The sequence below is a fragment of the Aristolochia californica genome, unplaced genomic scaffold (assembly GCF_029961685.1).
Source record: "Aristolochia californica isolate CCGP_79_NKW_82.1479 unplaced genomic scaffold, dmAriCali1.0.hap1 SCAF_5, whole genome shotgun sequence".
Classification (NCBI taxonomy): Eukaryota; Viridiplantae; Streptophyta; class Magnoliopsida; order Piperales; family Aristolochiaceae; genus Aristolochia; species Aristolochia californica.
The window spans coordinates 22,976,523-23,002,528 of NW_027182214.1; the positions used below are offsets into that span (position 1 = coordinate 22,976,523).

Here is a 26,006-nt window from a genome sequence, read left to right on the forward strand (position 1 = left end):
AATCCCCTGCCTCCCCCTTTTCCTGACGATTGCAAAACCTAAGACATAAAAACTAAAAAGAGCTTACAATCCCTAAAAATTACAGACACTCTTTCGAATTATCTCTCTCTACTTTTGTGCATTCTGCATTTGCATTTTAGATATACACTTTTTACTTATATCAACACTCTGAGTTTTCGCTCTCCCTTCTGTTGTGGACTTAATAGCACACCGAGTCCCACTACAATGGAGACAACAACAACTCACTCAATAGGATTTATTTCTTATATTTCCTTGAGTAGGATATATTTCTTATATTTTTTTAAGTAGGAGTTATTTCTAATTAATTTATATGTAAGGGCATTATGGGGAATTATTGTAACCCTAACCCTAAAACTCCTTCATGTGACCTATTTATGGGAAAGGTATGAATGAAATAGGAAGCATTGAGATTTTAGAATAACCTAGTCTAAACAGGTATAGATCATCTCTTGATCTCGAGTTTAGGGTTTACTCAAAAAATCCAACCTATCCTTCACCCCCCATTGCCATCCATCTTCACCCAAATTCATCCCTCATCATTCTTACTAAGAAGAGGAGCTTCCTGCCCCTTTTCCAAGCCCAAAGAGAGGGTTCTTCCTCTTCATCAACGTCAACAATCAATGGGTCTAACCCTCTTGACGAGCAGCGAAGTGGAGAATTTTCTGGTCATTCACGTGAAGGAGCTTAATTGCTGATGTGCTACAACCAAATCAGGGCTGAAACCCTGATTTCCGTGAGAAGAAAAAGGTATTCTTCCTTACTTTATTCTGGTCAACATTGGTGGATTAAATTCATATATCTAGCTATCAAAATATGCATTCATGAAGAGGATTGTCCACGTGAGAGAAAACCAGCAAGGAAGAGTTTTTTTCACCCTCATACCGAGTCCAGCAACTCAGTACCAGTGCTGGATTCACAAATCGCACGCTATGTTACTCGATCCATGACCCGGGAACATAACAACTTGGTATCAGAGCAGGGTAACATGGGGGATAATATTAGCAATGAAGAAATCCAAATCAGGATACAAAAGATAGAAGATAGCCTTGAAACAGCACAACCAGTGTTGGAAAAGGTTTGTGTTTTGGAAGAAGAGATGAGCCGAGCCATCAGCATGCTACAGGAGTTGAGGACAGAGAGACATCAGAGTCCAGAGGTGAGAGAGGTTGCTCAACCATATCATAGAAGAGGGGAGTAGTGGCCTGGGCGCACTGCTGTCCAAGGACCTCGGCATGGAGGCACAGTTCCAAGGTACACCAAGTTAGAGTTTCCCTCTTTCAATGGTTATGTGGATCCCTTAATTTGGTTGCATAGATGTGAACATTTTTTTTTTTTGAACCAAGGGATTACTGAATAGGATAAGGTGCAACTAGCCTCTTTCCATATGATAGATGAAGCCATGTTATGGGTTATGCAAGTAGAGAAAGAGAGACCGGGAATGACTTGGGGAGAGTTTAAAAATCTATGCACAATTAGATTTGGGCCGCCCGCCAACAACAACCTCCTGGGAGAGTTAGTCCTATCGAGACAAATGGGTTTGGTGGAACAATATCAAAAGCTATTCCAGGAAAAGTTGGCTCGTGCTGGTAAGAGGGTATTGGTTGACCAGCAAGTCTCCTTATTCACAGCAAGTCTCAATGAGCATTTACGGCTAGAGGTAGAACTCCTTATGCCCACGGATTTAGCTCATGCCATGAATATGGCCTAAGCAGCGGAACAATGACAACAACTGCAACAACGTAAGCCAGGTTGGTCGAGTGAGAGGATCACTTCCTCGACGTGGCAAGGGCGCTGTTATAATTCATCTCAGGGTGCATCTACAACAGCACCATCCAGACATACTCCGACTACGACTCGGGTAGCCGATCCTCGCCCTGGTAATTCCCTACAGAGCTTTATAAAAAAATTGACGAGTGCGGAGATGGCAGAAAGGCGGTCCAGAAATCTATGTTATAACTGCGATGAGAAGTATCGGGTCGGACACCAATGTAAACAATTGTTTTGGCTCGAGGTGGAGGATTCAGAGGATCCAGAGGAGCTAGAGGATATTATCAAGGAGGAACCACTAGAGATATCCTTGCATGCTATTACTTGGCAGAGATCGCCTACTACAATGCAAGTCCGAGTTCATGTCATTGACCGAGAACTGGTGGGACTAGTCGACTCGGGGAGTACACACAATTTTTTGAGTTTGGCAGCCACACAGCATCTCCAGCTCCAGATTCACACTCATCCGACAACCACCATCTCAGTGGCCAATGGCGAGAAGGTACCTAGCTATGGGATTAGTAAGGCGGTAACTTTTTCCATTGTATTTTCTACATTTAATGAAGATTTTTTTGTTATTCCCCTAGCGGGATTTGATATGGTATTAGGCATTAAATGGTTACAAACGTCGGAGCCCATTTTGTGGGACTTTTTGGCTTTAACCATGAGCTTTGATTTGGCCGAAAGTCGGGTGCTCTTGTAGAGCTGTCAGGTGGACAGGGCCCACCACATGCACACTTTACAGACACAGGATCAGCCTGATAGTACTAGTGATGGTCTGGTTGAGGAGTTCTCTGACCTCTTCCAGGAGCCTTCGGGGTTGACTCCCAGGGGGAGGCAGGGGATTTTTAACTGAATGTTGACTCCCAATCCAAAAGTCATTTCCTAGAAAAATATAGCCCGTTATGCATGATAAATCAATTTACAATCATCTACAATTTTTAGGTCAGCTTACTTTTAATAGGCAAAATAATGGTTTGTCTGACTCGGGTAAATATCCCACTACATTTTGACTGGAGAATTTAATGAGCGTTTGTTATTCTCTTTAAAAGCATTGGATCCATAGGTCATTTGCATTTTTAACATGTTTCAAGAATGCATATTCATTTTTAAAACATGTGTAGAAGAAATCTCTTTCTCATAAAATTTCAAACTATTAGGGTTGAACTAGAGGAATTTCCCAAACTTGGATAACAAAACTTTTGTGTTCATTTTTGGTGTGTGAATAAATTTTATTTACTTACATTTGTTATTGTTTTAAATTTTCTCCCTACATAAACTCTGAAATTTTCATTTTGTTGCGATCTATTTGCCTCTTTCATTTATGGGATGAAGGGAGAGCGGAAACTCAAAGTTTTGATTTAAAAAAAAAGTATACATCTAAAATGGAAAGGAAAAATGCACAAATTTAGAGAGAGATAATTCCAATGAGTGTCTGTAATTTTTAGGGATTGTAAGCTTTTTTTAGTTTTTATATTTCAGGTTTTGCAATCTTCGGGAAAAGGGGAAGGTGGGGGATTTTTAACTGAGTGTTGACTCCCTATCCATAAGTCATTTCTTACAAAAATATACCCCGTTGCGCATGATAAATCACTTTACAATCATCTATGATTGTTAGGTCAGCTTTTTTTAAATGGGCAAAATAATGGCTTGTTTGACTCGGGTAAGTATCCCACCGCACGTTCACTATAGAATTTAATGAGCGTTTGTTATTCTCTTTAAAAACCTTGGATCCATAGGTCATTTGCATGTTTAACATGTTTCAACCATGCATAACCATTTTTAAAACATGTGTAGAAGAAATCTCTTTCTTATAAAATTCCAAGCTATTAGGGTTGAATTAGTGAAATTTCCCAAACGGGGAAAACAATAATTTTTGTGTTCATTTGTGGTGTTGAATAAATTTTATTTACTTACATTTGTTATTGTTTTAAATTTTCTCGCAACATAAACTCTGAAGTTTTCATTTTGTTGCGATCTATTTGCCTTTTATGTTTTCGGGATGAAGGGAGAGCGAAAAGTCAAAGTTTTAATTTAATAAAAAAGTGTTGATCCAAAATGGAAAGGCTTGTAGAGAGAGATAATTCCAAAGAGTGTCTGTAATTTTTTGGGATTGTAAGCTCTTTTTAGTTTTTATATCCTAGGTTTTGCAATCATCGGGAAAAAGGGTAGGCAAGGGATTTTTAACTGAGTGTTAACTCCCAATCCATAAGTAATTTCTTACAAAAATATAGCCTGTTAAGAATTATAAATCACTTCTCAATCATCTTTGATTGTTAGGTCAACTTTTTGTAAATGAATAAAATAATGGCTTGTTTGACTCGGGTAAATATCCCACCGCACGTTGACTGGAGAATTTAAAGTGCGTTTGTTATTCTCTTTAAAAGCTTTGGATCCATAGGTCATTTTCATTTTTAACATGTTTCAAGCATGCATATCCCTTTTTAAAACATGTGTAGAAGAAATATTTTCTTCTAAAATTCCAAGCTATTAGGGTTGAACTAGTGGAATTTCCCAAACTTGGATAACAAAACTTTTGTGTTCTTTTGTGGTGGGTGAATAAATTTTAATTACTTAAATGTTTTATTGTTTTAAATTTTCTCCCTTCATAAACTCTGAAATTTTCATTTTGTTGTTATCTATTTGCCTTTTTTTACTGGATAAAGGGAGAGCGAAAACTCATAGTTTTGATTTAAGGAAAAAGTGTACATCTAAAATGGAAAGGCACAATACCCAAATGTAGAGAGAGATAATTCCAAAGAGTGTTTGTAATTTTTAGGGATTGTAAACTCTTTTTAGTTTTTATATCCCAGGTTTTGCAATCGTCGGGAAAAGGGGGAGGCATGGGATTTTTAAATGAGTGTTGACTCCCAATCCATAAGTCATTTCTTACAAAAATATACCCCGTTACGCATGATAAATCACTTTAAAATCATCTATGATTGTTAGGTCAGCTTTTTGTAAATGGGCAAAATAATGGCTTGTTTGACTTGGGTAAATATCCCACCACACGTTCACTAGAGAATTTAATGAGGGTTTGTTATTCTCTTTAAAAACTTTGGTCATTTCCATCTTTAACATATTTCAGGCATGCATATCTATTTTTAAAACATGTGTAGAATATATCTCTTTCTTATAAAATTCAAAGCTATTAGGGTTGAACAAGTGGAATTTCCCAAACTTGGATAACAACATTTTTGTATTCATTTGTAATGTGTGAATAAATTTTCGTTACTTACATTTATTATTTTTTAAAATTTTATCCCTGCATAAACTCTAAAATTTTATTTTTGTTGTGATCTATTTGTCTTTTTTGTTTACGGGATGAAGGGAGAGCGAAAACTCAAAATTTTAATTTAAGAAAAAGTGCACATTTAAAATGGAAAGGCACTATGCACAAATGTAGAGAGAGATAATTTTAAAGAGTGCCTATAATTTTTAGGGATTGGAAGCTATTTTTAGTTTTTATATCTCAGGTTTAGCAATCGTCGAGAAAAGGGGGAGGCGGGGGATTTTTAACTGAGTGTTGACTCCCAAATTATAAGTCATTTCTTACAAAAATATAGCCCATTATGCATGACAAATCACTTTACAATCATCTATGATTGTTAGGTCGACTTTTTCTAAATTGGCAAAATAATGGCTTGTTTGACTCGGGTAAATATCCCACCGCATGTTTACTAGAGAATTTAATCACCGTTTGTTATTCTCTTTAAAAAATATTGATCCATAGGTCATATGCATGTTTAACATGTTTCAACCATGCATATCCATTTTTAAAACATGTGTAGAAGAAATCTCTTTCTTATAAAATTCCAAGCTATTAGGGTTGAATTAGTGGAATTTCTCAAACTTGGATAACAAAACTTTTTGTGTTCTTTTGTGGTGTGTGAATAAATTTTATTTACTTACATTTTTTATTGTTTTAAATTTTCTCGCTACCTAAACGCTGAAATTTTCATTTTGTTGTGATCTATTTGCCTTTTATATTTATAGGATGAAGGGAGAGCGAAAACTCAAAGTTTTAATTTAATAAAAAAGTCTAGATCCAAAATGGAAAGGCACAATGCACAAATGTAGAGAGAGATAATTCCAAAGAGCGTCTATAATTTTTAGGGATTGTAAGCTCTTTTTAGTTTTTATATCCCAGGTTTTGCAATCATCGGGGAAAGGGGTAGGCGGTGGATTTTTAACTGAGTGTTGACTCCCAATCCATAAGTCATTTCTTAAAAAAATATAGTCCATTAAGAATTATAAAACACTTTACAATCTTCTATGATTGTTAGGTCAGCGTTTTTTAAATGGCCAAAATAATGGCTTGTTTGACTCGGGTAAATATCCCACCGCACGTTGACTGGAGAATTTAAAGAGCATTTGTTATTCCCTTTAAAAGCTTTGGATCCATAGGTCATTTGCATTTTTAACATGTTTCAAGCATGCATATCCATTTTGAAAACATGTGTAGAAGAAATCTTTTTCTTATAAAATTCCAAGCTATTAGGGTTGAACTAGTGGAATTTCCCAAACTTGGATAACAAAACTTTTGTGTTCATTTGTGGTGTTTGAATAAATTTTAATTACTTACATCTGTTATTGTTTTAAATTTTCTCCCTACATAAACTCTTAAATTTTCATTTTGTTGTGATCTATGAGCCTTTTTTGTTTACGGGATGAAGAGAGAGCAAAAACTCGAAGTTTTGATTTAAGAAAAAACTGTACATCTAAAATGGAAAGGCACAATGCAGGAATATAGAGAGTGATAATTCCAAAGAGTGTCTGTAATTTTTAAGGATTGTAAGCTCTTTTCAATTGTTATATCCTAGGTTTTGCAATCGGCGAGAATAGGGGGAGGCGGGAGATTTTTAAATGAGAGTTGACTCCCTATCCATAAGTCATTTATTACAAAAGAATACCCCCATTATGCATGATATATCACTTTACAATCATCCATGACTGTTAGGTCAGCTTTTTGCAAATGGGCAAAATAATGGCTTGTTTTACTCGGGTAAATATCCCACTGCATGTTTACATGAGAATTTAATGAGCGTTTGTTATTCTCTTTAAAAGCTTTGGATCCATAGGTCATTTGCATCTTTAAAATGTTTCAAGCATGCATAGCCAACATGTGTCGAATAAATCTCTTTCTTATGAAATTCAAAGCCATTACGGTTGAACAAGTGGAATTTCCCAAACATGGATAACAAAACTTTTGTATTCATTTGTAATGTGTGAATATATTTTCTTTTCTTACATTGGTTATTGGTTTAAATTTTCTGCATGCATAAACTCAAAATTTTTTATTTTTTGTGATCTATTTGCCTTTTTTGTTTACGGGATGAAGGGAGAGCGAAAACTCAAAGTTTTGATTTAAGAAAAAAAATGTATATCTAAAATGGAAAAACACAATGCATAAATGTAGAGAGAGATATTTCCAAGGAGTGTCTGTTTTTTTTTTTTGAGAATTTAAGCTCTTTTTAGTTTTTATATCTCAGGCTTTGCAATTGTTGGGAAAAGGGGGAGGTGTGGGATTTTTAACTGAATGTTGACTCCCAATCAATAAGTCATTTATTACAAAAATATAGCCCATTACACATGATAAATAACTTTACAATCATCTATGATTGTTAGGTCAGCTTACTTTTAATAGGCAAAATAATGGCTTGTTTGACTCGGGGTAAATATCCTACTGCATGTTGACTGGAGAATTTAATGAGCGTTTGTTATTCTCTTTAGAAGCATTGGATCCATAGGTTATTTGCATCTTTAGCATGTTTCAAGCAAGTATATCCATTTTTAAAACATGTGTAGAAGAAATTTCTTTCTCATAAAATTCCAAGCTATTAGGGTTGAACTAGTGGAATTTCTCAAACTTGGATAACAAAACTTTTGTGTTCATTTGTGGTGTGTGAATAAATTTTATTTACTTACATTTGTTATTGTTTTAAATTTTCTCCCTACATAAACTATGAAATTTTCATTTTGTTGCGATCTATTTGCCTTTTTAATTTACGGGATAAAGGGAGAGAGAAAAATCAAATTTTTGATTTAAGAAAAAAGTGTACATCTAACATGGAAATTCACAATGCACAAATGTAGAGAGAGATAATTCCAAAGAGTGTCTGTAATTTTTTGGGATTGTAAGGTCTTTTTAGTTTTTATATCTCAGGTTTTGCAATCGTCGGGAAAAGGAGGAGGCATGGGATTTTTATTGAGTGTTGACTCCCAATCCATATATCATTTCTTACAAAAATATAGCCCATGACGCATGATAAGTAAATTTACAATCTTCTATGATTGTTAGGTCAACTTTTTGTAAATGGGAAAAATATTGGCTTGTTTGACTCGAGTAAATATCCCACCGCACGTTCAGTGGAGAATTTAATTGGCGTTTATTATTCTCTTTAAAAGCTTTGGATCCATAGGTCTTTTACATCTTTCACATGTTTCAAGCATGCATATCCATTTTTAAAACATGTGTAGAATAAATCTCTTTCTTATAAAATTCCAAGCTATTAGGGTTGAACTAGTGGAATTTCTCAAACTTGGATAACAAAAATTTTGCGTTGATTAGTGGTGTGTGACTAAATTTTCTTCAGTTATATTTTTCATTTTTTTAAATTTTTTCCCTACATAAACTCTAAAATTTTCATTTTATTGTGATCGATTTGATTTTTTTTCTTTACGGGATGATGGGAGTGTGAAACCTAAAAGTTTTGATTTAAGAAAAAAGTGTACATCTAAAATGGAAATGCACCGTGCAAAAATGTAGAGAGAGATAATTCCAAAGAGTGTGTGTATTTTTTAGGGATTGAAAGCTCTTTTTAGTTTTTATGTCTGAGGTTTTTCAATCATCGAAAAAAGGGGGAGTCGGGGAATTTTTTACTGATTGTTGACTCCCAATCCATAAGTCAGTTCTTTAAAAGAAATAGCTCATTACGCATGATAAATAACTTTATGATATCTATGATTGATGGGTCTACTTTTTGTAAATGGGCAAAATAATGGCTTGTTTGACTCGGGTAAATATCCCGCCGCACGTTCACTAGAGAATTTAATGAGAGTTTGTTATTATCTTTATAAACTTTGTATCCATAGGTCATTTGCATCTTTAACATTTTTCAAGCATGCATATCCATTTTTGAAACATGTATAGAATAAATCACTTTCTTATAAAATTGAAAGCTATTAGGGTTGAACTAGTGGAATTTCTCTAACCTGGATAACAAAACTTTTGTGTTCATTTATAATGTGTGAATAAATTTTCTTTTCTTACATTTGTTATTGTTTTAATTTTTTTCCCTCCATAAACTCTAAAAATTTTATTTTGTTGTGATCTATTTGCCTTTTTTGTTTACGGGATGAAGGGAGTGCGAAAACTGAAAGTTTTGATTTAAGAAAAAAGCGTATATCTAAAAACAAAAGGAACAATGCACAAATGTAGAGAGAGATAATTCCAAGGAGTGTCTATTATTTTTTGTAATTGTAACCTCTTTTTAGTTTTTGTATCTTAGGTTTTGCAATCGTTGGGAAAAGGGGGAGGCGGGGGATTTTTAACTGAGTGTTGACTCCCAATTCATAAGTCATTTCTTAAAAAAATATAGCCTATTACGCATGATAAATCACTTAACAATCATCTATGATTGTTAGGTCATATTTTTTTAAATGGGCAAAATAATGGGTTGTTTGACTCGAGTAAATATCCCACCACACGTTCACTTGAGAATTTAATGAACGTTTGTTATTCTCTTTAAAAGATTTGGATCCATAGGTCATTTGCATCTTTAACATGTTTCAAGCATGCATATCCATTTTTAAAACACTGGTAGAAGAAATCTATTTCTTATAAAATTCCAAGCTATAAGGGTTTAAATAGTGGAATTTCCAAAACATGGATAACAAAACTTTTGTGTTCATTTGTGGTGTGTGAATAAATTTTATTTACTTACATTTGTTATTGTTTTAAATTTTTTCCATACGTAAACTCTCAAATTTTCATTTTTTTGTGATCTATTTGCCTTTTATTTGTTTACGGGATGAAAGGAGAGCGAAAACTCAGAATTTTGATTGAAGAAAAAAGTGTATGTCTGAAAATGAAAGGCACAATGCACAAATGTAGAGAGAGATAATTCCAATGAGAGTATGTTATTTTTTGGGATTGTAAGCTCTTTTTAGTTTTTGTATCTCATGTTTTGTAAACGTTGGGAAAAGGGGGAGGCGGGGGATTTTTAACTGATTGTTGACTCCCAATCAATAAGTCAATTCTTTCAATAATATAGCCTGTTATGCATGATAAATCACTTAACAATCATCTATGATTGTTGGGTGAGCTTTTTTTAAATCTGCAAAACAATGGGTTATTTGACTCAGGTAAATATCCCACCGCACGTTCAGTTGAGAATTTAATGAGCGTTTGTTATTCTGTTTAAAACCTTTGGATACGTAGGTAATTTGCATCTTTAACATGTTTCAAGCATGCATATCCATTTTTAAAACATGTGTAGAAAAAATTTCTCTCTTGTAAAATTCCAAGTTATTATGGTTGAACTAGTGGAATTTCCGATACTTGGATAACAACACTTTTGTGTTCATTTGAGGTGTGGGAATAAATTTTATTTACTTACATTTGCTATTGTTTTAAATTTTTTCCATACATAAACTCTAAAATTTTCATTTTGCTTTGATCTATTTGCATTTTTTGTTTACGGGATGAAGGGAGAGCGAAAACTCAATGTTTTCCATTAAGAAAAAAGAGTAAATCTAAAATGGAATTGCACAATGTAAAAATGTAGAGAGAGATAATTCCAAAGAGTGTCTGTAATTTTTAGGGATGGTAATCTCTTTTTAGTTTTTATATCTCAAGTTTTGCAATCGTTGGGAAAAGGGGAAGGCGAGGGATTTTTAACTCACTGTTGACTCACAATCCAGAAGTCATTTTTCATTAAAATATAGCCCGTTACGCATTATAAATCACTTTACATTCATCTATGATTGTTAGGTCAACCTTTTGCAAATGGGAAATATAATGGCTTGTTTGACTCGGGTAAAAATCGCACCGCACGTTCACTTGACAATTTAATGAGCGTTTGTTATTCTATTTAAAAGCTTTGGATCCATAAGTCATTTGCGTCTTTAACATGTTTGAAGCATGCATATCCATTCCATTTTTAAAACATTTGTAGAAGAAATCTCTTTCTTGAAAAATTCCAAGCTATTATGGTTGAACTAGTGGAATTTCCCAAACTTGGATAACAAACTTTTGTGTTCATTTGTGGTGTGCGAATAAATTTTCTTTACATGCATTTATCATTTTTAAAATTTTTTTCCATACATAAACTCTAAAATTTTTATTTTGTTACGATCTATTTGCATTTTTTGTTTTCGGGATGAAGGGAGAGAGAAAACTCAAAGTTTTGATTTAGGAAAAAAGTATATATTTAAAATGGAAATGCACAATGCACAAATGTAGAGAGAGATAACTCCAAAGAGTGTCTGTAATTTTTTGGGATTGTCTTTTTAGATTTTATATCTCAGGTTTTGCTATCGTCGGGTAATGCAGAGGTGGGGGATTTTTCACTGAGTGTTGACTCCCAATCCATTAGTCATTTCTTATGAAAATATAGTCCATTTCTCATGATAAATCACTTTACAATCATCTACGATTGTTAAGGTCAGCTTTTTGAAAATGGGCAAAATAATGTCTTATTTGACTCCGGTAAATATCCCACCGCATGTTCACTTGAGAATTTAATGAGCATTTGTTATTCTCTTTAAAAGCTTTGGATCCATAGGTCATTTCCATCTTTAGCATGTTTCAACCATGCATATCTATTTTTAAAACATGTGTAGAAGAAATCTCTTTCTTGTATAATTCCAAGCTATTAGGGTTGAACTAGTGGATTTTCCCAAACTTGGATAACAAAACTTTTGTGTTCAATTGTGGTGTGTGAATAAAAAAATTTTCCTTTCATTTGTTATTCTTTTAAATTTTTTCCATAAATATACCCTAAAAGTTTCTTTTTGTTGTGATCTATTTGCCTTTATTTTTTACGGGATAAAGGGAGAGCAAAAACTAAAAGTTTTGATTTAAGAAAATAATTATACATCTAAAATAGAAATGCACAATGCACAAATGCATATAGAGATAATTCCAAAGAGTGTCTTTAATTTTATGGATGGTATGCTCTTTTTAGTTTTTATATCTCAGGTTTTGCGATCATCAGGCAAAGGGGGAGCAGGGGAATTTTTCACTAAGTGTTGACTTCCAATCCATAAGTCATTTCTTACAAAAATATAGCCTGTTACACATGAAAAATCACTTCACAATCATCTTCGACTGTTAATGTCATCTTTTTTCAAATGGGCAAAATAATGGCTTCTTTGACTCTGGTAAATATCCCACTGCACGTTCACTTGAGAATTTAATGAGCATTTGTTACTCTCTTTAAAAGCTTTGGATCTATAGGTCATTTGCATCTTTAACATGTTGCAAGCATGCTCATCCATTTTTAAAACATGTGTAGAAGAAATCCGTTACTTGTAACATTCCAAGTTATTAGGGTTGAACTAGTGGAATTTCCCAAACTTGGATAACAAAAATTTCGTGTTCATTTGTGATGTGTGAATAAATTACTATACTTACATTTGTTATTGATTTAAATTTTTTTCGTACATAAAATCTAAAATTTTCATTTTGTTGTGATCTATTTGCCTGTTTTGTTCAAGGGATGAAAGGAGAGTGAAAACTCAAAGTTTTGATTTAAGAAAAAAGTGTACATTAAAAATTGAAATGAACAATGCACAAATGTAGAGAGAGATAATTGCGAAGAGTGTCGTAATTTTTAGGGATTGTAAGCTCTTTTTAGTTTTTATCTCTCAGGTTTTGCAATCGTCGGGAAAAGAGGGAGGTGGGGGATTTTTAATTGGCTGTTAACTCCCAATCCATAAGTCACTTCTTACAAAAAATATAGCCCGTGATGCATGGTAAATCACTTTACAATCATCTACGATTGTTAAGGTCAGATTTTTTCAAATAGGTAAAATAATTGCTTGTTTGACTCGGGTAAATATCCCACCGCACGTTCACTTGTGAATTTATTGAGCATTTGTTATTCTCTTTGAAACCTTTGGATACATAGGTAATTTGCATCTTTAACATGTTTCAAGCATGCATATCCATTTTTAAAACATGTGTAGAAGAAATTTCTTTCTTGTAAAATTCCAAGCTATTATGGTTGAACTAGTGGAATTTCCAATACTTGGATAACAAAACTTTTGTGTTCATTTGAGGTGTGGGAATAAATTTTCTTTACTTACATTTGCTATGGTTTTAAATTTTTGCCATACATAAACTCTAAAATTTTCATTTTATTTTTATCTATTTGCATTTTTTGTTTACGGGATGAAGGGTGAGCGAAAACTCAAAGTTTTCCTTTAAAAAAAAAGAGTACATCTAAAATGGAATTGCACAATGCAAAAATGTAGAGATAGATAATTCCAAAGAGTGTCTGTAATTTTTAGGGATGGTAAGCTCTTTTTAGTTTTTATATCACAGGTTTTGCAATCGTTGGGAAAAGATGAAGGCGGGGGATTTTTAATTGAGTGTCGACGCCCAATCCATAAGTCATTTTTTGTTCAAATATAGCCGTTATGCATTATAAATCACTTTACAATCATCTATGATTGTTAGACCAACTTTTTGCAAATGGGAAAAATAATTGCTTGTTTGACTCAGGTAAATATCGCACCGCACGTTCACTTGACAATCTAATGAGCGTTTGATATTCTTTTTAAAAGCTTTGGATCCATAGGTCATTTGTGTCTTTACCATGTTTCAAGCATGCATATCCATTCCATTTTTAAAACATTTGTAGAAGAAATCTCTTTCTTGAAAAATTCCAAGCTATTATGGTTGAACTAGTGGAATTTCCCAAACATGGATAATAAAACTTTTGTGTTCATTTGTGGTGTGTGAATAAATTTTCTTTACATACATTTATCATTTTTAAAATTTTTTCCATACAAAAACTCTAAAATTTTTATTTTGTTATGATCTATTAGTATTTTTAGTTTTCGGGATGAAGGGACAGCGAAAACTCAAAGTTTTGATTTAAGAAAAAAATGTATATGTAAAATGGAAATGCACAATGCACAAATGTAGAGAGAGATAATTCCAAAGAGTGGCTGTAATTTTTTGGGATTATCTTTTTAGTTTTTATATCTCAGGTTTTGCTATCGTCGGGTAAAGGAGAGGTGGGGGATTTTTCACTGAGTGTTGACTCCCAATCCTTAGGTCATTTCTTACAAAAATATAGCCCATTACGCATGATAAATCACTTTACAATCATCTATGATTGTTAAGGTCAGATTTTTGCAAATGGGCAAAATAATGGCTTGTTTGACTCTGGTAAATATCCCACCGCACGTTTACTTGAGAATTTAATGAGCGTTTGTTATTCTCTTTAAAAGATTTGGATCCATAGGTCATTTCCATCTTTAACATGTTTCAAGCATGCATATCCATTTTTAAAACATGTGTAGAAGAAATCTCTTTCTTGTAAAATCCCAAGCTATTAGGGTTGAACTAGTGGAATTTCCCAAACTTGGATAACAAAACTTTTGTGTTCAATTGTGGTGTGTGAATAAAATTTTTTTCCTTTCATTTGTTATTCTTTTAAATTTTTTCCATACATAAACACTAAAAGTTTATTTTTTTTGTGATCTATTAGCCTTTTTTTTACAGGATGAAGGGAGAGCGAAAACTAAAAGTTTTGATTTAAGAAAAAGAGTGTACATAAAAAATGGAAATGCACAATGCACAAACGTAGAGAGAGATAATTCCAAAGAGTGTCTTTAATTTTTATGGATGGTATGCTCTTTTTATTTTTTATATCTTAGGTTTTGCGATCGTTCGGCAAAGGGGGAGCAGGGGGATTTTTCAATGAGTGTTGACTTCCAATCCATAAGTCATTTCTTACAAAAAATATAGCCTGTTACACATGATAAATCACTTCACAATCATCTATGGTTTTTAATGTCAGCTTTTTTCAAATGGGCAAAATAATGGCTTCTTTGACTCTGGTAAATATCCCACTGCACGGTCACTTAAGAATTTAATGAGCGTTTGTTATTCTCTTTAAAAGCTTTGGATCTATAGGTCATTTGCATCTTTAACATGTTTCAAGCATGCACATGCAGTTTTAAAACATGTGTAGAAGAAATATGTTTCTTGTAAAATTCCAAGCTATTAGGGATGAACTAGTGGAATTTCCCAAACTTGGATAATAAAACTTTCGTGTTCATTTGTGGTGTGTGAATAAATTTCTATATTTACATTTGTTATTGATTTAAATTTTTTCCATACATAAACTCTAAAAGTTTCATTTTGTTGTGATCTATTTGCCTTATTTGTTAACGGGATGAAGGGAGAGTGAAATCACAAAGTTTTGAATTAAGGAAAAAGTGTATATCTAAAATGGAAATGCACAATGCACAAATGTAGAGAGAGGAAATTCCAAAGAGTGTGTTTAATTTTTAGGGATTGTAAGCTCATTTATGTGTTTGTATCTAAGGTTTTGCAATCGTCAGGAGAAGGCGGCGGGGGGGAAGGCGGCGGGGGGGGGGGGGGGGGGGGGGGGGGGGTGGGGGAGGGAATTTTAACTGTGTGTTGAGTCCCAATCCATAAGTCATTTCTTTCAAAAATATAGCCCGTTACACATGATAAATCACTTTACAATCATCTATGATTTTTAGGTCAGCTTTTTGCAAATGGGCAAAATAATGGCTTGGTTGAGTCGGGTAAATATCCCACCCTTCGTTCAGTTGAGAATTTCAAGAGCCTTTGTTATTATCTTTAAAAGCTTTTGATCCATAGGTCATTTACATCTTTAACATGTTTACCGCTCGTTCAGTTTAGAATTTAAAGAGCCTTTGTTATTATCTTTAAAAGCTTTGGATCCATAGGTCATTTACATCTTTAACATGTTTCAAGCATGCATTTCCATTTTTTTAACATGTGTAGAAGAAATCTCTTTCTTGTAAAATTCCAATCTATTATGGTTGAACTAGGGGAATTTCCCATACTTGGATAACAAAACTTTTGTGTTCATTTTTGGTGTGTGAATAAATTTTCCTAACTTACATTTGTTATTGTTTTAAATTTTTTCCATACATAAACTCTAAAATTTTCATTTTGTTGTGATTTATTTTTCCTTTTTTGTTGACGGGGTGAAAGGAGAGCGAAAACTCAAAGTTTTGATTTAAGAAAAAAGTGTACATCTAAAATGGAAAGGCACAATGCACAAATGTAGAGAGAGATAATTCCAAATAGTGTTTGTAATTTTTAGAGATTGTAATTTCTTTTTAGTTTTTATATTTTAGGTTTAGTAATCGTGGGGAAAAGAGGGAGGCGGGGGATTTTTAATTGAGTGTTGACTCCCAATCAGTAAGTCATTTCTTAAAGAAAATATAGTCCGTTACACATGAGAAATCACTTTACAATCATCTATGATTGTTAAGGTCAGCTTTTTCTAAATGGACAAAATAATGGCTTGTTTGACTCGGGTAAATATCCCATCGTACGTTCGCTTGAGAATTTTATGAGCGTGTGCTATTCTCTTTAAATGCTTTGGATCCATAGGTCATTTGCATCTTTAAGATGTTTCAAGCATGCATATCCACTTTTAAAATATGTGTAGAAGAAATCTCTTTCTTGTAAAATTCCAAGCTATTAGGGTAGAACTAGTGGAATTTCCCCAACTTATATAGCAAAACTTTTGTTTTTCATTTGTGGTGAGTGAATAATTTTTCTTTACTTACATTTTTTATTGTTTTAAATTTTTTCCTTACGTAAACTCTAAATTTTCATTTTGTTGTGATCTATTTTCCTTTTTCGTTTACGGGAAGAAGGGAGAGCGAAAACTCAAAGTTTTGATTGAAGAAAAAAGTGTCCATCTAAAATTGAAATGGACAATGCAAAAATGTCGAGAGAGATAATTCCAAAGAGTGTATGTAATTTTTAGGGATTGTAAGCTCTTTTTAGTTTTCATATCACAGGTTTTACAATCGTCAGGAAAAGGGGGAAGCAGGGGATTTTTAACTGAGTGTTGACTCCCTATCCAGAAGTCATTTCATACAAAAATATAGCACATGACGCATGATAAATCACTTTACAATCATCTATGATTGTTATGTCAGCTTTTTGAAAATGGGAAAAATAATGGCTTGTTTGACTCGGGTAAATAACCCCCCGCACATTCACTTGAGAATTTAACGATCATTTGTTATTCTCTTTAAAAGCTTTGGACCTATAGGTCATTTGCATCTTGAACATGTTTCAAGTATGCACATCCATTTTTAAAACTTGTGTAGAAGAAATCTCTTTCTTGTAAAATTCCAAGCTATTAGGGTTGAACTAGTGGAATTTCCCAAACTTGGATAAAAAAACTTTAGGGTTATTTGTGGTGTGTGAATAAATTTTAATTACTTAAATTTTTTCCATTCATCAACTCTAAAATTTTCATTTTATTGTGATCAATTTGCCTTTTTTGTTTACGGGATGAAAGGAGAGCGAATACTCAATGTTTTGATTTAAGAAAAAAGTGTATATCTGAAATCGAAATGCGCAATGCAAAAATGTAGAGAGAGATAATTCCAAAGAGTGTCTGTAATTTTTAGGGATTGTAAGCTCTTTTTAGTTTTTATATCTCAGGTTTTACAATCGTCGGGAAAACAGGGAGGCGGGGGATTTTTTAACTGAGTTTTGACTCCCAATCCATAAGTCACTTTATAATCATCTATGATTGTTAGATCAGCTTTTTGCAAATAGGCAAATTAATGGCTAGTTTGACTCGGGTAAATATCCCACCGCACATTCACTTGAGAATTTAATGAGTGTTTGTTATTCTCTTTAAAAGCTTTGGAACCATTGGTAATTTGCATCTTTAACTTGTTTCAAGCATGTATATCCATTTTTAAAACATGTGTAGAAGAAATCTCTTTCTTGTAAAATTCCAAGCTATTAGGGTCGAACTAGTGGAATTTCCCAAACTTTGATAACAAAACTTTTCTGTTCATTTGTGGTGTGTGAATAAATTTTCTTTCCTTTCATTTGGTATTGTTTTAAATTTTTTCCATACATAAACACTAAAATTTTCATTTTGTTGTGATCTATTTGCCTTTTTTTATGGGATGAAGCGAGAGCGAAAACTAAAAGTTTCGATTTAAGAAAAAAGTGTACATCTAAAATGGAAATGCACAATGCTCAAATGTAAAGAAAGATAATTCCAAAGAGTGTCTTTAATTTTTATGGATGGTAAGCTCTTTTTAATTTTTATATCTTAGGTTTTGCGATCATTGGGTAAAGGGGGAGCAGGGGGATTTTTCATTGAGTGTTGACTTCCAATCCACAAGTCATTTCTTACAAAAATATAGCCAGTTACACATGATAAATCACTTCACAATCATCTATGATTGTTAATGTCAGCTTTTTTCAAATGAGCAAAATAATGGCTTCTTTTACTCAGGTAAATATCCCACTGCACGTTCACTTGAGAATTTAATGAGCGTTTGTTAATCTCTTTAAAAGCTATGGATCTATAGGTCATTTGCATCTTTAACATGTTTCAAGCATGCACATCCATTTTTAAAACATGTGTAGAAGAAATCTGTTTCTTGTAACATTCCAAGCTATTAGGGTTGAACTAATGGAATTTCCCAAACTATGGATAACAAAACTTTTGTGTTCATTTGTGGTGTGTGAATAAATTTCTATACATACATTTGTTATTGATTTAAATTTTTTCCATACATAAACTCTAAAATTTTCATTTTGTTGTGAACTATTTGCCTTTTTTGTTTAAGGGATGAAGGGAGAGCGAAAACTCAAAGTTTTGATTTAAGAAAAAAGTGTACATCAAAAATTGAAATGCACAATGCACAAATGTAGAGAGAGATATTTCTGAAGAGTGTCTGTAATTTTAAGGGATTGTAAGCACTTTTTAAGATTTATATCTCAGGCTTTGCAATCGTAGGGAAAAGAGGGCGGCGGGGGATTTTTAACTGAGTGTTGACTCCCAATACATAAGTCATTTCTAATAAAACTATATCCCATTACGCATGATAAATCACTTTACAATCATCTATGATTGTTAATGTCAGATTTTTTCAAATGGGTAAAATAATTGCTTGTTTGACTCAGGTAAATATCCCACCGCACGTTCACTTGAGAATTTAATGAACGTTTGTTATTCTCTTTATAAGCTTTGGATCCATGGTCATTTGCATCTTTTACATGTTTCAAGCATGCATATCCATTTTTAAAACATGTGTAGAAGAAATCTCTTTCTTGTAAAATTCCAAGCTATTAGGGTTGAACTAGTGGAATTTCCCAAACTTTGGTAACAAACTTTTGTGTTCATTTTTGTTGTGTGAATAAATTTTATTTACGTACAATTGTTATTGTTTTAATTTTTTTTCATACATAAACTCTAAAAATTTCATTTTTCGTGATCTATTTGCCTTTTTTGTTTACAGGATGAAGAGAGCAAAGTTTTAATTTAAAACAAAAGTGTACATCTAAAATGGAAATGCATAATGCACTAATGTAGAGAGAGATAATTCCAAAGAGTGTCTGTAATTTTTAGGGATTGTAAGCTCATTTCAGTTAAAAATCCCCCGCCTCCCCCTTTTCCTGATGATTGTAAAACCTGAGATATGCAAACTAAATAGAGCTTAAAATCTCTAAAAATTACAAACACTCTTGTGAATTATCTCCCTCTACATTTGAGCATTGTGAATTTCCATTTTAGATGTACACTTTTTTCTTAAATGAAAACTTTGAGTTTTCGTTCTCCCTTCATCCCGTAAACAAAAAAGGCAAATAGATCACAACAAAATGAAAATTTTAGAGTTTATCTATGGAAAAAATTTAAAAAAATAACAAATGTAAGTAAAGAAAATTTATTCACACACCACAAACAAATACAAAAGTTTAATTATCCAAGTTTTGGAAATTCCACCAGTTCAACCCTAATAGCTTGGAATTTTACAAGAAAGAGATTTCTTCTACACATGTTTTAAAAATGGATATGCATGATTGAAACATGTTAAATATGAAAATCACCTATGGATCCAGAGCCTTTAAAGGGAATAACAAACACTCATTAAATTCTCAAGTGAACGTGCGGTGGGATATTTACCCCAGTCAAACAAGACATTATTTTGCCCATTTGCAAAAAGCTGACCTAACAATCATAGATGATTGTAAAGTGATTTTCATGCGTAACTGGCTATATTTTTTTAAGAAACAATTTACGGATTGGAAGTCAACACTCAATTAAAAATCCCCCGCCTCCTCCTTTTCCCGACTATTGAAAAACCTGAGACATAAAAACTAAAAAGAGTTTACAATCCCTAAAAATTACGGACACTCTTTCGGATTATCTCTCTCTACATTTGTGCATTGTGCATTTCCCTTTTAGATGTACACTTTTTTCTTAAATCAACCCTTTGAGTTTTCACTCTCCCTTCATCCCGTAAACAATAAAGGCAAAATAGATCACAACAAAATGAAAATTTTAGAGTTTATATATGGAAAAAATTTAAAACAATACGCAATGTCAGTAATGAAAATTTATTCACAAACGACAAACGAACAAAAAATATTGTTATCCAAGTTTGGGAAATTCCACTAGTTCAACCCTTATAACTTAGAATTTTACAAGAAACAGATTTCTTCTACACATGTTTTAAAAATGGATATGCATGCTTGAAACATTTTAAAGCTGCAAATGACCTATGGATCAAAACCTTTTAAAGAGAACGTGCATTGGCATATTTACCCGAGTCAAACCAGCCATTATTTTGCCCATTTCCAAAAAGCTGACCTAACAATCATAGATGATTCTAAAGTGATTTATCATGCATAACGGGCTATTTTTAAAAAAAAATTACCTATTGATTGGGGGTCAACACTCAATTAAAGATCCCCCGCCCCCCACTTTTTTCGACGATTGCAAAACCTGAAACATAAAAACTAAAAAGAGCTTCCAATCCCTAAAAATTATGGACACACTTTCGAATTACCTCTCTCTTCATTTGTGCATTGTGCATTTCCATTTTCAGAGTACACTTTTTTCATATATCAAAACTTTGAGTTTTCGCTCTCCCTTCATCCCGTAAACAAAAAACTCAAAATAGATCACAACAAAAAGAACATTTTATATTTTATGTATGGAAAATATTTAAAACAATAAAAAATTTAAGTAAAGAAAATTTATTCACACACCACAAATGAACACAAAATTTTTGTTATCCACATTTGGGAAATTCCAGTAGTTCAACCCTAATAGATTGGTATTTTACAAGAAAGAGATGAATTATTTAAAAATGAATATGCATGCTTGTAACATGTTAAAGATACAAATGACCTATGGGTCCAAAGCTTTAAAAGAGAATAACAAACCCTGATTAAATTCTCAAGTGAATGTGCGTTGGGAGATTTACGCGACTCAAGCAAGCCATTATTTTGCCCATTTGCAAAAAGCTGACTTCACAATTATAGATGATTGTAAAGTGATTTGTAATGCGTAACGGGCTATATTTTCTGTAAGAAATGACTTATGGATTGGGAGTCAACACTCAGTTATAAATCTCCCACCTACCCCTTTTCCCGACTTGTGCAAAATCTGAGAAATAAAAAATAAAAAGAGCTTACAATCCCTAAAAATTACAAACACACTTTGGAATTATCTCTATCTACATTTGTGCATTGTGCCTTTCCATTTTAGATATACACTTTTCTCTTAAATCAAAACTTTGAGTTTTCGCTCTTCCATCATCTCGTTAAAAAAAAAAGGCAAAATAGATCTGAACAAAATGAAAATTTTAGAGTTTATGAATGGAAGAAATTGTAAAAGAAAATTTAAGTAAAGAAAATTTATCCACACACCACAAAAGAACACAAAAGTTTTGTTATCCAAGTTTGGGAAATTCCACTATTTCAACCCTAACAGCTTGGAATTTTACAAGAAAGAGATTTCTTCTACACATGTTTTAAAAATGGATATGCATGCTTGAAACATGTTAAAGATGCAAATGTCCTAGGGATGAAAAGCTTTTAAAGAGAATAACAAACGCTTATTAAATTCTCAAGTGAACGTGCGTTGGCATATTTACCCGAGACAAACAAGCCATTTTTTTGCCCATTTTAAAAAAGCTGACCAAATAATCATAGATGATGTTAAAGTGATTTATCATGCATAACGGGCTAAATTTTTTTAAGAAATGACTTAAGGATTGGGAGTCAACATTCAGTTAAAAATCCGTCGCCTCCCCCTTTTCCCGGCGATTGCAAAACCTGAGTTATAAAAACTAAAAAAGCTTACAATCCTTAAAAATTACGGACACTCTGTGGAATTATCGCTCTCCACATTTGTGCATTGTGCATTTCCATTTTAGATGTACATTTTTTTCTTAAATCAAAACTTTGGGCTTTTGGTCTCCGTTCATCCCGTAAACAGAAAAAGCAAAACAGATCACAATGAAATGAAAATTTTAGAGATTTTGTATGGAAAAATTTTATTAACACACTAAAAATGAACACCAAAGTTTTGTTTTCCGAGTTTGGAAAATTCCACTAGTTCTACCCTAATAGCTTGGAATTTAATAAGAAAGAGATTTCTTCTACACATGTTTTAAAAATGGATATGCATGCTTGAAAGATGTTAAAGATGCAAATGACCTTTGGATCCAAAGTTTTTAAAGAGAATAACAAACATTCATTAAATTCTCAAGGGAACGTGCGGTGGGATATTTTCCCGAGTCAAAAAAGCCATTATTTTTTCCATTTGGAAAAGCTGACCTAACAATCATATATGATTGTCAAGTGATTTATCATGCGTAACAGGCTATATTTTTGTAAAAAATGACTTATGGATTGGGAGTCAACACTCAGTTAAAAATCCCCCACCTGCCCCTTCTCCCGACAATTGTAATACCTGAGATATAAAAACATAGAAGAGATTACAATCCCAAAAAATTACAGACACGCTTTGGAATTATCTCTCTCTACATTTGTGGATTGTGCATTTCCATTTTAGATGTACACTTTTTTCTTAAATCAAAACTTTGAGTTTTCGCTCTCCATTTATCCCTTAAACAAAAAAGGCAAAATAGTTCGCAACAAAATGAAAATTTTAGAGTTTATGTATGTAAAAAATTTAAAACCATAAAAAATGTAAGTAATTAAAATTGATTCACACGCCACAAATGAACACAAAGGTTTTGTTATCCAAGTTTTGGAAATTCTGCCAATTCAATCCTAATAGCTTGGAATTTTACAAGAATGGGATTTCTTCCAAACATGTTTTAAAAATGGATATGCATACTTGAAACATGTTAAAGATGCAAGCGACCTATGGATCAAAAGCTTTTAAAGAGAATAAAAAACGCTCATTAAATTCTCAAGTGAACGTGCGGTGGGATATTTACCCGAGTCAAACAAGCCATTATTTTTCCCATTTGCAAAATGTTGAACTAACAATCATAGATGATTGTGAAGGATTTATCATGCGTAACGGGCTATATTTTTGTAAGAAATGACTTATGGATTGGGCGTCAACACTCAGTTAAAAATCCCTTGCCTCCCCCTTTTCCCTACAATTGCAAAACCTGAGACATAAAAACTAAAAAGAGCTTACAATCCCTAAAAATTAGAGACACTCTTTCAAATTATCTCTCTCTATATTTGTGCATTGTGCATTTTCATTTTAGATGTACACTTTTTTCTTAAATCAACACTTTGAGTTTTCGCTCTCCCTTCAACCCGTAAAGAAAAAAGGCAAAATAGATCACAAAAAAAATGAAAATTTTAGAGTTTTGTATGTGAAAAATTTTAATACATTACCAAATGTTAGTAATGAAAAAATTTTCAGACAACACAAATGAACAAAAAAGTTTTGTTATCCAAGTTTGGGAAATTCCACCAGTTCCTCTCTTATAGCTTGGAATTTTACAGGAAAGAGATTTCTTCCACACATGTTTTAAAAATGGATCTGCATGCTTGAAACATGTTAAAGATTCAAATGACTTATGGATCAAAAGCTTTTAAAGAGAATAACAAACACTAATAAAATTCTCAAGTGAACGTGCGTTCACATATTTACCCGAGACAAACAAGCCATAATTTTGCCCACTTGCAAAAAGCTAACCTAACAATCGTAGATGATGATAAAGTGATTTATCATGCGTAACGGGCTATAATTTTGTAAGAAATGGCTTATGGATTAGGAGGTAACACTTAGTTAAAAATCCCCCGCCTCCCCCTTTTCCTAACGATTGCAAAACCTGAAACATTAAAACTAAAAAGAGCTTAAAATCCCTAAAATTTATGGACACTCTTTGGAATTATCTCTCTCTAAATTTTTGCATTGTGCATTTCCATTTTAGATGTATACTTTTTTCATAGATCAATATTTTGAGTTTTCGCTCTCCCTTCATCCCGTAAAAAAAAAGGCAAAATAGATCACAAAAAATTGAAAACTTTAGAGTTTATGTATGGAAAAAATGTAAAACAATAACAAATGTAAGTAAAGAAAATTTATTCACACACCAAAAATGAACTCAATTTTTGTTATCCAAGATTGGGAAATTCCACCAATTCAACCCTGATTGCTTGGAATTTTTCAAGAAAGAGATTTCTTCTACAAATGTTTTAAAGATGGATGTGCATGCTTGAAACATGTTAAAGATTTAAGTGACCTATGGATCTGATGTTTTTAATGAAAATAACAAATTCTCTATTTACCCGAGTCAAACATGCCATTATTTTTCCAATTTCTAAAAAGATGACCTAACAATCATATATGATTGTAAAGTGATTTATCATACGTAATGGGCTATATTTTTGTATGAAATGACTTATGGATTGGGAGTCAACACTCAGTTAAAAATCCCCCACCTCCCCATTTTTCCGACGATTGCAAAACCTAAAAAAAAAAGAACTAAAAAGAGCTTACAATCCCTAAAAATTACAGACACACTTTGGAATTACCTCTCTCTACATTTGTGCATTACGCATTTCTATTTTAGATGTACACTTTTGTCTTAAATCAAAACGTTGAGTTTCGTTGTCCCTTCTTCCCGGAAACAAAACAGACAAAATTGATCACAAAAAAATGAAAATTTTAGTGTTTATGTATGGAAAATATTTATAATAATTAAAAATTTAAGTAAAGAAAATTTATTCACTAACCACAAATGAACACAAAAGTTTTGTTATCCAAGTTTGGAAAATTCCACTAGTTCAACCCTAATAGCTTGATATTTTACAAGAAAGAGATTTCTTCTACACTTGTTTTAAAAATGGATATGCATGCTTGAAACATGTCAAAGATGCAAATGACCTATGGATCAAAAGTTTTTAAAGAGAATAAAATACGCTCATTAAATTCTCAAGTGAACATGCGTTAGCATATTTACCTGAGTCAAACAAACCATTATTTTGCCCATTTGAAAAAAGTTGACCTAACAATCATAGATGAATGTAAAGTGATTTATTATGAGTAACGGGCTATTTTTTTTTAAGAAATGACATATCGATTGGGAGTCAACACTTAGTTAGAAATCCCCCACCTCACCCTTTCCCGACAATTGCAAAACCTGAAACATAAAAACTAAAGAAAGCTTACAATGCCTAAAAACTATGGACACTCTTTGGAATTATCTCTCTCTACATTTTTGCATTATGAATTTCTATTTTAGATGTACACTTTTTTCATACATCAAACTTTGAGTTTTCGCTCTCCGTTCATCCTGTAAACATAAAAGGCAAAATAGATCACAACAAAATGAAAATTTCAAAGTTTAAATATAGAAAAAATTTAAAAAAAAGACCAAAAGTAAGTAATTAAAATTTATTCACACACCACAAATGAACACAAAAGTTTAATTATCCAAGTTTGGGAAATTCCACCTATTCAACCCTAATAGCTTGGAATTTTACAAGAAAGAGATTTCTTCTAAACATGTTTTAAAAATGGATATGCATGCTTGAAACATGTTAAAGATGAAAATGTCCTATGGATCATGAGCTTTTAAAGGGAATAACAAACACTCATTAAATTCTCAAGTGAACATGCGGTGGGATATTTACCCGAGTCAAACAAGCCATTATTTTGTCCATTTGTAAAAAGCTGACCTAACAATCTTAGATGATTGTAAAG

At 32.7% G+C, this 26,006-nt stretch overlaps 1 pseudogene; it reads left to right on the forward strand.

Annotated features, from left to right (window-relative positions):
• Positions 1-715: 715 nt before the first annotated feature.
• The window catches only part of LOC137965277 (uncharacterized), a 69,551-nt pseudogene continuing 44,260 nt past the window's right edge, over positions 716-26,006 (forward strand).